Here is a 16601-nt window from a genome sequence, read left to right as displayed (position 1 = left end):
TCGTTCTGCCGCATGTGAGATCTTCCCGGACCAGGGATCGAACCCATATCCCCTGCATTGGCAGGCAGATTCTTATCCACTGCGCCACCAGGGAAGCCCTGATTTGGTTTTTAAGACAGGAGATAACATGGCCTGTTTGTAAGCTGCTGAGAATGAATCATTAGAGAGGGAGTAATGGAAGATGTGAGAGAGAGAGAGAGAAAACTATTGTATGACGAATGCGCTCGAATAAAGGAGTGCAGATACTGGTGGGTAGGTTGATGTGTTGGTCGTAGAATGTAGAAGTTCTCTTTTGATTGCTTTTCTAATGAAATAAGGAGCAAGATCACCATTTGAGAGTGAGGGTGGAGAGGAGGCTTTGGAGGTTTGAGAAGACAGAGGGTGTGAGATAGTTAAGAGTGGAAGAACGAATGGACTTGGGAAATGAGTAGCATCACAGGCCCATTTATAGTGAAACTAGCCAATATTGTTGTGTCTTTTTCTCAACCATGTTGAGCCTGGGATTTGGATTTAAACAGGAATGTAACCAAGCAAGATCTATATAGAGGAAAGAGGGCAAGAAAGTAATGATAATGATGAGACCATGGACCCCAAGAGGTAAGTAGGCAAGGTGAAGGGCAATAAAAAGGTGGTAGGGTCAATGGGCTGGAGGTCCTGAAGAGGTTAGAAAGTTAATGGATTCACGATATTTAAGAGAGTGAGCCAGAAAGATAAGCGGTGATGGTCAATAAATGGGATGCTTTAAAATAATGAAAATACCAGCTGGAACTTTAAGATCGATGAAGATGTTTTTTAAATTAAATATATGAAAGTTTCATAGAATTAATAAGTGAATTTTAGAAGGCTACTGGATACAAGGTCAATATACAAAGCAAATGTATTTCTGTCGATACATACTAGCAAGAAACAATTGGAAAATGAAACTTAACAAAACAATACCATTGGAGCCGGTGTCCGGGGCCACTGGTGGGACGTGTCCAGCGCTTGGCGCAGCAGGAAGCAGCGACCATCTCGGCCTGAGTTCCCGGCGCCAGCCCTGTTCCTTTCCCGCTGCCGCCACGCTCAACTTCTTCACCATCTTCTCCAAAGGCGGCTCGTGCTCTGGTGCGTCCAGGGCGTGAGCGACTCATGCACCCGGCTCATTAACGCGTTGATTCGTTCGGTACTGTGGCAGGAAAGGGGAGGTAACAACTCCTTCACCCATGAGGCATTCACGCTCAGGTATAAACTGGACAACCAGTTTGAGCTGCTGTTTGTGGTAGGTTTTCAGAAGATCCTAACACTGACGTACGCAGGCAAGTTGATAGACGCTGTGCACCGGCTGTTTTGTGACAAGTACCGCACTGAGATCCGACAGCAACGTGCCTTAAGTCTATTGAACGGTACTTTCAATTGCCAGAAGGACTTTCTGCGGCTCCTTCGTGAATCAGGAGAGCAGTAAGATCCATGCTCCCACAACCATGAAGAAATTGGAAGATTCTGAAAAGGCCAAGAAACCTGTGAGGTCCATGATTGAGACATGGGGTGAAAAGCCTAAGGAAAAAGCCAAGAACAGCAAAAAAAAAAAAAAAAAAAACAAGGGGACCAAGAAGGAAGGTTCTGATGGCCCTTTGGCTACCAGCAAAGAAGTCCCTGCAGAAAAGTCAGGTCTCCCAGTGGGGCCTGAGAACGGGATAGAACTTTCCAAACAGGAATTGATCCGCAGGAAGTGAAAAGAGTTCATTCAGAAGCATGGGAGGGGTATGGAGAAGTCCGGCAAGTCCAGTAAGTCAAATGCTCCCAAGGAGAAGGGCAAAAAAGTGCCCGGGGTGTGGGCATTGGGTGGCTCTGCTAACAGAGAAGTCTTGGACTATTGCACTCCCACCATCAATGGAGCCCCTGAGGTGGCCCCAGCCGAGGGCATCAGCTGGATTCGAGGGACTGGGTCTGGGAGGCAGCTTTAGGATCTGGACCGCAGCAGCTCAGATGACTACAGAGCTGCTCAAAACTCCATCAAACCTAGTGCTACCAAGGGGAACCTGGGTGGCATGTTTGGGATGCTGAGCTTGAGTCGTGAAGACATGGAATCTGTGCTGGACAAGATGCATGACCATCTCATTGCTAAGAACGTGGCAGCAGCCACTGCAGTGCAACTCTGTGAATCTGTGGCCAGCAAGCTGGAAGGGAAGGTGATGGGGACGTTCAGCACGGTGACTTCCCAAGCAAGCTCTCCAAGAGTCCCTGGTGCAGGTTCTGCAGCCACAGCACTGTGTGGACATGCTCCAGGATATCATGGACGCCCAGCACCATCAGCGCCCTTACGTGGTCACTTTCTGTGGTGTGAATGACATGGGGAAGTCTATTAATCTTGCCAAGATTTCCTTCTGGCTGTTAGAGAATGGCTTCAGTGTCCTCATTCCTGCCTGCGATACATTTCGCGCCGGGGCTGTGGAGCAGCTGCGGACACACACCCGGGGTTTGACTGCCCTACACCCCCCCGAGAACCACGGGAGCCACACCATGGTGCAGTTGTTTGAGAAGGGCTATGGCAAGGATACTGCTGGCATTACCATGGAAGCCGTTGCCTTTGCACATAACCAAGGTTTTGATGTGGTGCTGGTGGACACAGCTGGCCGCATGCAAGACAATGCCCCTCTGATGACTGCCCTGGCCAAGCTCATTACTGTCAATGCACCGACTTGGTGCTGTTTGTGGGGGAGGCCTTAGTGGGCAATGAGGCCGTGGACAAGCTGGTCAAGTTCAACAGAGACTTGGCTGACCATTCTATGGCCCAGACACCTCGGTGTCCTTACCAAACTTGATACCATCGATGACAAGGTGGGAGCTGCTATTTCTATGACCTACATCACAAGCAAACCCATCGTCTTTGTGGGCACTGGCCAGGTCTACTGTGACCTATGCAGTCCCAATGCCAAGGCTGTGGTGGTTGCCCTCATAAAGGCTTAATGTGGCTCTTGGCCAATACCAAATCACCACTTCCCCCCAAAGCCCCCATCAAGAACGTGCTCTAGAGAATGTGAGCAACTTGTCTTCAGCGTTGTTCAAAGGCAGAGTGAGAGGAGCTCCGGGCGGGGGCTTGCAGCCCCTCCTAACCCCACTCCCAGTTCAGCCCAGCCTCCATCTGCAAGGAGGACCTAATCATGTTACAATCACTGCCCATTACCCGCCCCCATCCCCACGCTCCTCCCCCTTCCTACTCAGGCATCCCTTCACTCCGCCTACAGACTCGGTCTCATTACAGCTTTGACCAATGGTTAGAAGATCCAACACCAGAGCATTGCTAGCTAAGTGTGGTCATGGGGACGTCCAAGCATCATCCCCAGCTCCATTAGATGAAGGGACTTCCACAGCCATCTCTGGGTCTTGAGTGGCACCTCTCCCTAGGATACACAGCTTTCAGGTCCCTGGGGCCAGGGACACCCAGGGAGTGTGGCACACTGTGGCGGTGTATGGCCTGTTCTTAAGTGCTGCTAATTCGAGGATGACCCCTGTCTCTGTTTACCCAAAGCATCAGCTAGGCCAGAGTGATGTGTTACAGATGAGTGAAAGAGGAGTCCCTGCTTCCCCCAGAGATAAAGGGAGCTGAGCTGCAGTGTTGCATTGGGCTTCTCAGCCTCCAAGATCTCCTCCCCCTTCCAGAATCCAGACATAACTTTGCATGTTCCCATTCCCGGGAGAAAACCAACTGTCAGAGGCAAGACACATTGCCCCCTCCCCGTTCTTCACCTGAGATGGGTCCTGGCTTTTCCTCATCCTCTTCTACAGTACCCGGTAGACAAGTGCTACGTTGAATACAGACCTTGTTAAGACTTGTCCTGTAGCTTGGTATTACAGATGTGCTATTAGTGAAATAAGGTGAAGGTTGTCTGCCCAGAGAAATACATAATTTATATAAGAAAATAAATTTCATAAATAAAAAAACCAATGCTATTTGTAACTGCATGAAAAATATTAAATACCTAGGAATAAATCTATTGAAAGGTGTGCAAGACCTTGACACTGAAAACTATAAAATATATCTGGAGAAAAATTAAAGATTACCTCAGTAAATGGACAGATATTCCATGTTCATAAATTGGAAGACTCAATATTGTTATTGATTTTTTCTAAATTGGTCTATAGGTTCAATGCAATCCAGTTTAAATTCCCACAAGCCATGTGTGTAGTATATGTGTGTGTGATTGTGTGTAAATTGACAAGGTGATAGCAAAATTTACGTGATAATTAAAGGACTAGAATATCCAAGAACTCTTTTTTTTTTGGCTGCATTGGGTCTTCATTACTGTGCCCAGGCTTTCCCTAGTTGTATCTAGTTGTGGAGAGCCGGGGCCGCTCTTTGTTGCGATGCACGGGCTCCTCATTGCGGTGGCTTTTCTTGTCGCGGAGCACAGGCTCTAGGCGTGCAGTCTTCAGTAGTTTCAGCACGAAGCCTCGGTAGTTGTGGCTCGCGGGCTCTAGAGCACAGGCTCAGTAGTTGTGGCACAAGGGCTTCGTTGCTCCGTGGCATGCGGGATCTTCCCGGACAAGGGCTCAAACCCGTGTCTCCTGCATTGACAGGTGGATTCTTAACCACTGCACCACGAGGGAAGCCCAGAATATACAAGAACTCTTGAAAAAAAGTTTGAAGACTTACGTCACCAGATTTCAAGATTTACTATAAAGCTATAGTAATTAATAGCAGGGACCTTTTGGAGCAAAAATAGGCAAATACGATCACTGGAACAGAATAAAGAGTCTAGAATGGACCCACACGTGTATGCTCTCTTGATTTTCATCAAAGGTGTCATTGTAATTAAGTAGAGGAAGGATGGCATTTTAATAAATGATATTGGAACAATTAGATGTATGTGGAGAAAAAAGAACCCTGACCCTTAAACTATACACAGAAAATAATCCTAAGGTGGATCATAGACCTAAATGTCAAAACTTCAACACTCAAACTTCTAAATAAATACATAGAGGTTTTTTGATATTGGGGTAGGTAAAGATTTCTTAGTCAGATCACAAAATGCACTTAGCTCTTAAAAAATGGATAAATTGGACTTAAAAACATCTAATCATCAACAGATACCATTAAGAAAACAAATCAGCAAGGTAGAGACTGATAAATCGTATCCAGAATATAGAAAGAACCCTTACAAATCATTAAGAAAAATACAAACATTCAATTCAAAATGAGTAAAAGACTTGGAACAAGCATTTCACAAAGGACAAATGGCCAGTAATGTATGAAACTGCTTAAAATAATATCTCATCAAAGAATGCACGTCAAAGCAACAATGAGATACTTGATACATTCAGAAGAAAGGCTTTTTAAAAAAACCTGTCATCTAGGGTTGCTGAGGATGTGGACTAACTTGAATTTTCATATGTTATTATTTGGCAGATCCTTAAAAAGCCAGACATACATCTACACTATGACGCAACGATTCCACATGCAGACATACACCCAAGAAAGATTAGTTCATATGTCTGTCAGAAGTCTGGTACAAGAATGTTCACAGCAACTTTAGTCAACAGCCAAAATTGGACAACATCCAAATATCCATCAACAGGAGAATAAAACACTTGGTGATGTATTCACAAAATGAAATATTACCAGCAATAATCAAAATGAAAAAAAAATACTAGTACACAGAACAACACAGATAAATCTCAAAAACATTGTGCTAAGGCAAAGAAACCAGACACAGAAGAGTACATACTATATGGTTCCATTCATAAGAAGTTCAAGAATAAGCAAAACTAACCTATGGTGACAGAAATCAGAATAGTCGTTACCTCTGGTGGATTGGGTATTGAAAAAGGCACAAGGGAACTTCCAGGGAGATAGAAATGTTCTATATCTTGAACTGGGTGGAGGTTATGTGGGTGTATACATAGGGAAAAGTTGAGCTGTACAGTTAAGATTTGTGCATTTTCCTATATGAAATTTACCATAATAAAAGAAGTTTTTAATAAGGAGCTTCCTTTATAATTATAAAAGTAAATAAACGCATGCTTTTTACAGGAAATTAAAGCAACTAAAGGAGTGAAACCAAGCCTTGAACCCATTTCTGGGGACATGGGTCTATCTTCAACTCTCTGCAGTTTGAGATGAGATTGAAGGAGGTTGTGTTTTGTGCAGACTCCAAAGACAGATCCAGGGTATGTGGGGGGCAAACCACGCACTCAGTTTCCATTTAGGATGAGGAATATCTTTTTTACACCTTTCTTTAGAAATAAAAAGACTGACTTGAACCATAATGAACTGTCTGCCAACGGCGTGTGTGAGCAAAATGCAGCCAGCCAGCCACAGGCGGAAATGTCGTTGCGGCATCCAAGCATCAGGTGGCAGTTGGATTAGGCAACCTAGTCTCTTCCCTTGTGGGCTCTGTGCGTGGGTCCCTTTAAGAAATAGCAGGGAGTGGATCTGCATCTAGCCTGGGTGTTAACAGAAAAGACCAAACCCATCTGCTAGGAAACTAGCTCTGGAGTCTGGGCCCTGGTGGAAGTAAAGGGGAAGGGACTGACACAGGACAAGAGTCTTGGTCCTTCAGAAACTGACAATTCCACTCAGAACTATAAACAATAAAATCTGGGGAACAAGACTTTAACAAGGAAAAACAAACAGGAAGCTATTGAAAAGATGAAAACCTGAACCAAGAAAACTGCAGTGGGGATGAAGGGGATGGAGATCAGTTCCTCAGCCCTGAGACACGACTGTTACTTCTTCATCTCTATGCCCATCCATGCCCCTCCCTCAGCAAGCTCTCCTCTAAGTTGTTCTTGTATTCTACAAATTTACCATTTACCCCCTTTAAAAATTATGATGTATTTCAGACATACAGAGGCTATAAGGACTAATGTAATAAACACCTGTGAAACCACTACCCTGTTTAGGAAATAAAGCATTAATACTGAAAAAAAAAAAGTAAGAAAGAAACTGATAACTTGGAGGGAAAACAAAAATAACTCTAAGTGTGGGACTGAGAACTAGATTCCATTCTGCTTCTGTCTCTGGTTGGCTGTGTGACCTTGTGTGACTCCATTGCTCTCTCTGAACCTGCGGGCTGCCCTGGGTGGTTCCCCTACCTTCCCCATTACAGATGTCCTTTGAGGCTGCATGGGGGTCCTAAGGCAAAGGTACTGGGTTGAGTGACTGCGGTGACTGCCATGGGAGACAGAGAGACTTCAGGCCTCATCTCTCATCTCTGATGAACCACTATAAGGGCAGACAGTCCTGCCCCCTCCTTGCTTCTCTGACCCAGGTCACCCCCAAGATATGCCAGACTCCCTCCAAGCTATCCAGGCCATATTGGATCACCTTGGAGTGGGGACCCAGTCCACCCACCCCAGGTCATTTTCAACAGGATCTCTGCCAGACAGAAGGTAATTTGCTGGATGGGTGAGCAATCAGAACTTACTCAAGCCTGGGCCACTTTAGGGCTTAGGCCTCACCCCGGAAAATGGAAAGCACTTTAGGCCATAGCAATCGGGCACTTCCTTGATTGCCCTGGAGATGTGAGCCCCACCCTGCCTCTCACAGCTGCCCTGGAGAAAAAGAGGGAGACCCTAGAAAGCCACAGGAGCAGAAACAAGGGAAGCCAGAGGCCAGGGACGCTGGTACAAATTGTTGGACTGCTTGCCTACTGTCTAGAACTTGTCTCAGTGGATCTGGAACATCGATGACCATTCTGATCGCCTCGACCACCTTTGAGAGAACCCCCTTGCTCGTATCAAAACGGTCCCTTTTGGTCCTTTGCCCTGGACCTTTGACATTCTGGACTAGTTCTGTTCTCACTTGTGGCTGAATGTAACATGTGTACAATAAATCATCTCTTTTGCTGTCTTAGCTGAAGAAAAAAAAAAAAAAGAGAGAGGCTCTGGATCTCATCCAAAACACCCAGTCCTAAACCTTCCCTGGTTCTCTACCGCCTCTGTCATTGCTGCTGCCTTCTTCTCCCCTCTCCTGCCCCGCTTCTTGGGGTTACAAATGAATTTTAGCAAGTAGGAAATTTGCAAACACGGAATCTGCAAATAATGAGAATCAACTGTATGTTGCACTGGCGGGTACTGGAGTGACCTCTGAGTCAGCCTGGAAGAGTCAGGGAAGATTCCCAAAGAGATGAGACTTTGGCTGTGACCTGAAATACAGAGCGGTCTAGACAGGGGGTCTGTGACCAAATAGGTCATGTGGTGTAACAGAGAGCTATTTTTTTCCTATTCCTAGGTAATTTGTTGCTCTCATAAGTGTGGTCTTCTCTTTCCCCTTATCTTCTAACTTAGCACTGGACAATAGAACTTTGTGCAATGATGGATATGTTCTATAATTACATGAATACAATAACCACTAAGCACACGTGGCTGTTGAGAACTTAAAATGTAACCAGTAGGACTGAGAAACCGAATTTTTTCATTTAATTTTAATTATTTTGCATTTAAATTCAAATAGCCACACGTGGTAGTGGTTATCATGTCAAACGATGCAGTGGTTTTGTTTTTTTAACATTTTTATTGGAGTATAATTGTTTTACAATTGTGTGTTAGTTTCTGCTTTATAACAAAGTGAATCAGTTATACATATACATATATCCCCATATCTCCTCCCCCTTTTGTCTCCCTCCCACCCATGCTATCCCACCCTTCTAGCTGGTCACAAAGCACCGAGCTGATCTCCCTGTGCTATGCAACTGCTTCCCACTAACTATCTATTTTACATTTGGTAGTGTATATATGTCCATATATACACTAGCACTCTCTTACTTTGTCCCAGCTTACCCTGCCCCCTCCCCATGTCCTCAAGTCCATTCTCTAGTAGGTCTGCGTCTTTATTCCCATCTTGCCCCTAGGTTTTTCATGACCTTCTTTTTTTTTTAGATTCCATATATATGTGTTAGCATACGGTATTTGTCTTTGTCTTTCTGACTTACTTCACTCTGTATGACAGACGCTAGGTCTATCCACCTCATTACAAATAGCTCAATTTCATTTCTTTTTATGGCTGAGTAATATTCCATTGTATACATGTGCCACATCTTCTTTACCCATTCATCTGCTGATGGACACTTAAGGTTGCTTCCATGTCCTGGCTATTGTAAATAGAGCTGCAATGAACATTCTGGTACATGACCCTTTTTTTTTTTTAATAAATTTATTTTATTTATTTATTTATTTTTGGCTGTGTTGGGTGTTCGTTGCTGTGTGCAGGCTTTCTCTAGTTGTGGAGAGCGGGGGCTACTCTTCGTTGCAGTGCGCAGGCTTCTCATTGCAGTGGCTTCTCTCGTTGTGGAGCATGGGCTGTAGGCACATGGGCTTCCGTAGTTGCGGCACATGGGCTCAGTAGTTGTGGCTCACAGGCTCTAGAACACAGGCTCAGTAGTTGTGGCACACGGGCTTAGTTGCTCCATGGCATGTGGGATCTTCCCAGACCAGGGCTCAAACCCATGCCCCCTGCACTGGCAGGCGGATTCTCAACCACTACGCCACCAGGGAAGCCCACATGACCCTTTTTGAATTATGGTTTTCTCAGGGTATATGCCCAGTAGTGGGACTGCTGGGTCGTATGGTAGTTCTATTTCTGTTTTTTTAAGGAACTTCCATACTGTTCTCCATAGTGGCTGTATCAATTTACATTCCCACCAACAGTGCAAGAGGGTTCTCTTTTCTCCACACCCCCTCCAGCATTTATTGTTTGTAGATTTTTTTATGATGGCCATTCTGACTGGTGTGATATGATATCGCATTGTAGTTTTGATTTGCATTTCTCTAATGATTAATGATGTTGAGCATTCTTTCATGTGTTTGTTGGCAATCTGTATGTCTTCTTTGGAGAAATGTCTATTTAGGTCTTCTGCCCATTTTTGGATTGGGTTGTTTGTTTTCTTAGTCTTGAGCTGGCTGAGCTGTTTATATATTTTGGAGATTAATCCTTTGTCTGTTGATTCGTTTGCAAATATTTTCTCCCATCCCGAGGGTTGCCTTTTCGTCTTGTTTGCAGCTTCATTTGCTTTGCAAAAGCTTTTAAGTTTTATTAGGTCCCATTTGTTTATTTTTGTTTTTATTTCCCTTACTCTAAGAGGTGGATCAAAAAAGATCTTGCTGTGATTTATGTCAAAGAGTGTTCTTCCTATGTTTTCCTCTAAGAGTTTTATAGTGTCTGGTCTTACATTAAGTCTCTAATCCATTTTTAGTTTATTTTTGTGTATGGTGTTAGGGAGTGTTCTAATTTCATTCTTCTATATGTAGCTGCCCAGTTTTCTGAGCACCACTTATTGAAAAGACTGTCTTTTCTCCACTGTATATCTGTGCTTCCTTCATCATAGATTAGTTGACCACAGGTGCGTGGGTTTATCTCTGGGCTTTCTATCCTGTTCCACTGATATATATTTCTGTTTTTGTGCCAATACCATATTGTCTTGATTACTGTAGCTTTGTAGTATAGTCTGAAGTCAGGGAGTCTGATTTCTCCAGCTCCATTTTTTGCCCTCAAAGCTGCTTTGGCTATTCGGGGTCTTTAGTGTCTCCATACAAATTTTAAGATGTTTTGTTCTAGTTCTGTAAAAAAGGTCACTGGTAGTTTAATAGGGATTACATTGAATCTGTAGATTGCTTTGGGTAGTATAGTCATTTTCACAATATTGATTCTTCCAATCCAAGAACATGGTATATATCTCCATTTGTTTGTTTCATCTTTGATTTCTTTCATCAGTGTCTTATAGTTTTCTGAGTACAGGTCTTTTACCTCCTTAGGTAGGTTTATTCCTAGGTATTTTATTCTTTTTGTTGCAATGGTGAATGGGATTGTTTCCTTAATTTCTCCTTCTGATCTTTTGTTGTTAGTGTATAGGAATGCAAGAGATTTCTGTGCATTAGTTTTGTATCCTGCAACTTTACTAAATTCACTGATTAGCTCTAGTAGTTTTCTGGTGGCATCCTTAGGATTCTCTATGTATAGTATCATGTCACCTGCAAACGGTGACAGTTTTACTTCTTCTTTTCCAATTTGTATTCCTTTTATTTCTTTTTCTTCTCTGATTGCTGTGGCTAGGACTTCCAAATCTATGTTGAATAATAGTCATAAGAGTGGACATCCTTGTCTTGTTCCTGAACTTAGAGGAAATGCTTTCAGTTTATCACCATTGAGAATGACGTTTGCTGTGGGTTTTTCATATATGGCCTTTATTAGGTTGAGGTAGGTTTCCTCTATGTCCACTTTCTGGAGAGTTTTTATCATAAATTGGTGTTGAATTTTGTCAAAAGATTTTTCTGCATCTATTGAGATGATTATATGGTTTTTATTCTTCAGTTTGTTAACATGGTGTATCACACTGATTTGCATATATTGAAGAATCCTTGCATCCCTGGGATAAATCCCACTTGATCATAGTGTATGATCCTTTTAATGTGTTGTTGGATTCTGTTTGCTGGTATTTTGTTGAGGGTTTTTGCATCTATATTCATCCATGATACTGGTCTGTAATTTTCTTTTTTTGTAGTATCTTTGTCTGGTTTTGGTATCAGGGTGATGGTGGCCTCATAGAATGAGTTTGGGAGTGTTCCTTCCTCGGCAGTTTTTGGAAGAGTTGAGAAGGATGGGTGTTAGCTCTTCTCTAAATGTTTGATAGAGTTCACCTGTGAAGCCATCTGGTCCTGGACTTTTGTTTGTTGGAAGATTTTTAATCACAGTTTCAATTTCAGTGCTTGTCATTGGTCTGTTCATATTTTCTATTGCTTCCTGGTTCAGTCTTGGTAGGTTATACATTTCTAAGAATTTGTCCATTTCTTCCAGGTTGTCCATTTTATTGGCATAGAGTTGCTTGTAGTAGTCTCTTAAGATGCTTTGTATTTCTGTGGTGTCTGTTGTAACTTCTCCTTTTTCATTTCTAATTTTACTGACTTGAGTCCTCTCCCTCTTTTTCTTGATGAGTCTGGCTAAGGTTTATCAATTTTGTTTACCTTCTCAAAGAACCAGCTTTTAGTTTGATTGATCTTTGCTATTGTTTTCTTTGTTTCTATTTCATTTATTTCTGCTCTGATCATTATGATTTCTTTCCTTTTACAAACTTTGGGTTTTGTTTTTTCTTCTTTCTCTAGTTCCTTTCTCTAACCTTCCTTTAAGTTTGGATTGTTTATTTGAGATTTTTCTTGTTTCTTGAGGTAGGCTTGTATTGCTATGAACTTCCCTCTTAGAACTGCTTTTGCTGCATCCCATAGGTTTTGGATCGTCATGTTTTCATTGTCATTTGTCTCTAGGTATTTTTGATTTCCTCTTTGATTTCTTCAGTGATCTCTTGATTATTTGGTAAGTGATTGTTTAGCCTCCATGTGTTTGTGTTTTTTACATTTCTTTCCCTGTAATTTATTTCTAATCTTGTAGCATTGTGGTCAGAAAAGATGCTTGACATGATTTCAATTTTCTTAAATGTACCAAGGCTTGATTTGCTACCCAAGATGTGATCTATCCTGGAGGATGTTCTGTGTGCACTTGAGAAGAAAGTGTAATCTGCTGTTTTTGGATGGAATGTCCTATAAATGTCAATTAAATCTATCTGGTCTATTGTGTCATTTAAAACTTGTGTTTCTTTATTACTTTTCTGTCTGGATGATCTGTCCATTGGTGTAAGTGAGGTGTTGAAGTCCCCCACTATTATTGTATTACTGTCGATTTCCTCTTTTATAGCTGTTAGCAGTTGCCTTATGTATTGAGGTGCTCCTATGCTGGGTGCATATATATTTATAATTGTTATAACTTTTTCTTGGATTGATCCCTTAATCATTATCTAGTGTCCTTCTTTGTCTCTTGTAACATTCTTTATTTTAAAGTGTATTTTATCTGATATGAGTATTGCTACTCTAGCTTTTTTTTTGATTTCCATTTGCATGGAATATCTTTTTCCATCCCCTCACTTTCAGTCTGTATGTCCCCAGGTCTGAAGTGGGTCTCTTGTAGACAGTGTATATATGGTTCTTGCTTTTGTATCCATTCAGTGAGCCTGTGTCTTTTGGTTGGAGCATTTAATCTATTCACTTTTAAGGTAATTATTGATACGTATGTTCCTATTACCATTTTCTTAGTTGTTATGAGTTTGTTTGTGTAGGTCCTTTTCTTCTCTTGTGTTTCACACTTAGAGAAGTTCCTTTAGCATTTGTTGTAGAGCTGGTTTTGTGATGCTGAATTCTCTTAGCTTTTGCTTGTCTGTAAAGCTTTTGATTTCTCCATCGAATCTGAATGAGATCCTTGCCAGGTAGAGTAATCTTGGTTGTAGGGTCTTCCCTTTCACCACTTTAAATATATTGTGCCACTCCCTTCTGGCTTGTAGAGTTGCTGCTGAGAAATCAGCTGTTAGCCTTATGGGAGTTCCCTTGTATGTTATTTGTTGTTTTTCCCTTGTTGCTTTCAATAAGTTTTCTTTGTCTTTAATTTCTGTCAATTTGATTACTATGTGTCTCGCCGTGTTTCTCCTTGGTTTTATCCTGCCTGGGACTCTCTGCACTTCCTGCACTTGGGTGGCTATTTCCTTTCCCATGTTTGGGATGTTTTTGACAATAATCTCTTCAAATATTTTCTCTGGTCCTTTCTCTCTCACTTCTCCTTCTGGGACACCTATAATGCAAATGTTGTTGCATTTAATGTTGTCCCAGAGGTCTCTTAGGCTGTCTTCATTTCTTTTCATTCTTTTTTCTTTATTCTGTTCCATAGCAGTGAATTCCACCATTCTGTCTTCTGGGTCACTTATCCGTTCTTCTGCCTCAGTTATTCTGATGTTGATTCCTCCTAGTGTATTTTTCATTTCAGTTATTGTATTGTTCATCTCTGTTTGTTTGTTCTCTAATTCTTCTAAGTGTTTGTTCTTTAATTCTTCTAGGTCTTTGTTAAACATTTCTTGCATCTTCTCGATCTTTGCCTCCATTCTTTTTCTGAGGTCCTGGATCATCTTCACTATCATTATTCTGAATTCTTTTTCTGGAAGGTTGCCTATCTCCTCTTCATTTAGTTGTTTTTCTTGGGTTTTATCTTGTTCCTTCATCTGGTACAAAATCCTCTGTCTTTTCATTTTGTCTCTCTTTCTGTGAATGTGGTTTTCCCTCCACATGCTGCAGAATTGTAATTCTTGCTTCTGCTGTCTGCCCTCTCTGTATTGATATTTGTATGTTAATTTTATATCCCATATCTTTTATATCCCATATCCTTATGGACTTTTCTTGTTTAGAGGAGTTTTTCAGTTGATTCACTTGGGTTCTCTTGGAATACAATCATTGGCAAATAAATATAATTTTACCTACTTTCCAATTTTATTTCTTTTTTTATCTAATTGCATTGGCTAATATCTCCAATGAAAGGTTACATAGTAATAGTAGTGATAGTGCATATCTTTGTTTCTGATTTAGTCGAATTTCTAAGTGTGATTTCTTCATTTTTTTATATGAAAATGATACAAACAGGTGACAAATGAATTGTTTTGTCCCCCAAGCTTGCTCCTCCTCCAGTGCTCCCTCTATTATGGAGGGAGCTCCTCTATTGCTCCCTCTCTGTTCCCTAAATTAGAAATCTAGGCATTGGACTTCCCTGGTGGTACAGTGGTTAAGAATCTGGTTGCCAATGCAGGGGACGTGTGTTCGAGCCCTGGTCCAGGAAGATCCCACAAGCTGTGGAGCAACTAAGCCCGTGCACCACAACTACTGAGCCTGTGTGCCACAAATAGTGAAGCCTGCATGCCTAGAGTCCATGCTATGCAACAAGAGAAGCCACCACAATGAGAAGCCCTCTCATCACAACGAAGAGTAGCACCCCTTGCCTCAACTAGAGACATCCCACGCACAGCAATGAAGACCCAATGCAGCCAAAAGTAAATAAATAAAATTATTAAGAAAAAAAGAAATCTAGACATCACCTTCATTTCTCTCTTTCCCTCTCCCTCTCTCACCCTTTCTCTGTCAACTATCCAGGCCAAACAGCTACCAAATCTGTCTTCTTTCTGTTTCCACTGCCACCACCTCTGTCTTGTACTCTTCATTACCCAGGAACATTTCAAGAGCAGCCTCTTCATTAGTCATCCTGCTTCCACTTTCACTTCCTTCAATCCTTTCCCCACAAAGCAGATGATACAGTCTTTCTAAACTCTTAATCATCATATGGTTCCCCTACTTAAAACTTGTCAATGGCTTCTGTCTGCTCTTAGGATAAAGAGAAAAATCCTTTTGGTTCACAAAGCCCTGTGCCATCTGCCTCTGCCTACACTTTTTTAGAAATGTAAATCAATTTTGTAGAAATGTAAATCAATTTTTAAACCTCTTCAATGGCTTTGGCTGCTCTCAAAATAGAACTGAAACTCTCACTGTGGGCTGCAAGGCCCTGGGTGAGCTGGTTCCCACATAGCTCTCCAAATCCATGTCACACCATCTACCCTCTCCTTCACGACTCACTGGCTGCACAGTGTTCTTTCAGTACTTCAGATACACTAGGTTCTTTCCTACCTCTGGGTTTTTATGCTAGCTGTCGCTTCTACCTGCAATACTTTCCCCCAAGCTCTTCAAATGTCTGTCTAATTCTCCTCCTTTGTGATTTGATTCAAACATCACTTTCTCAGAACATTCTTTCCTGAGCATCTGATTTAAAATAACCTCCAGATAAAATAAATAAAATAACCTCCACACCAGTTCCCTCTATTAGTGCATCCTGCTTATTTCTTTCATGGTGCTTATGGCAATCCGAAATTATCTTATGTGCGTGTCCATTTATTTGTCATTGGTGCCCACTAAGAATGTAAGCTCTGTTTTGTTCACCACTCTATCCTCAGAGCCTAATCGATGCATGACACATAATAGGCCCATTATAAATATTTGTTGCGTAAATGGATAACCAGGGTCCTAGGGCCAGTCAAGGACAGATCCAGAAATCCTTCTTTGCAGTGTTAAAAGGTGTTTCCCCTTTCTTCCAGCAGGTGGAGTCAAAGCCACATCTGGTCCTCAGCAGGGGTGGAGTGGAGGGGTACGTGCTTTGCCTGGCTGAGGGCAGAAGGACAGTGAAGAGGGAGAGGCAGGGTTTGTTGTAGTGTTGCTGGATCCAAGCGTAGAGGAAGTCAAGGTGGCAGCGTCTCCCGAAGGACAGGAAAGTATGAGCTGTCCAGAGGCACCTGGAGCAGCCAATGATCCAAGGAGTCCCTGGGATCCCAGATCGCTTTCCCACTTCCCCCACCTATCCAGCCTCCTAAATCACACCCCCAAGAGTCAGCAAAGGGTCTTTGAGGAGAACCACTTTCCGTGAACATGAAACTGGAGAAGCAAGGTTTTCAATTCTAAATCCCCAAGGTACAATGGAGGGAAACTGAGACCGGGGAAGCCTCCTACTGGGTCAGTGGGAGTTGGGTCTGGCTGACAAAGCCCTCTCTAGTCTTAGCTCATTCATTCAGCTCCACACGCCCCACCCCTCCCCTCCATGTCTGGCCCTGGGCGCCGTGTGGGCGACCATGACGAGGGCATGGATTCCCAGAGCTGCCCCAAAGATGCAAGGGACAGGCATAGCTTTCGAGAGGCATGCTGGAGCAAAGGCACACTAGACCAGTGTCTGCCAAGGGGACCAAGGGCCAGAGGTGTGTTCCAGGGCCAGGCAGGTGACCTGC

General features: G+C 42.6%; 1 pseudogene across 1 annotated transcript; it reads left to right on the top strand.

Annotated features, from left to right (window-relative positions):
• Positions 1-917: 917 nt before the first annotated feature.
• LOC307189923 (signal recognition particle receptor subunit alpha-like) lies at positions 918-2946 on the top strand (annotated as a pseudogene). Its single transcript has one exon. The product of its transcript is annotated as a signal recognition particle receptor subunit alpha-like (transcript).
• Positions 2947-16601: the final 13655 nt, after the last annotated feature.

This window comes from Stenella coeruleoalba (assembly GCF_951394435.1).
Source record: "Stenella coeruleoalba genome assembly, chromosome: 1".
NCBI classification, from domain to species: Eukaryota; Metazoa; Chordata; class Mammalia; order Artiodactyla; family Delphinidae; genus Stenella; species Stenella coeruleoalba.
Note: the sequence above shows the minus strand (reverse complement) of the source record. Positions and strands in the feature narration are given on the sequence as shown.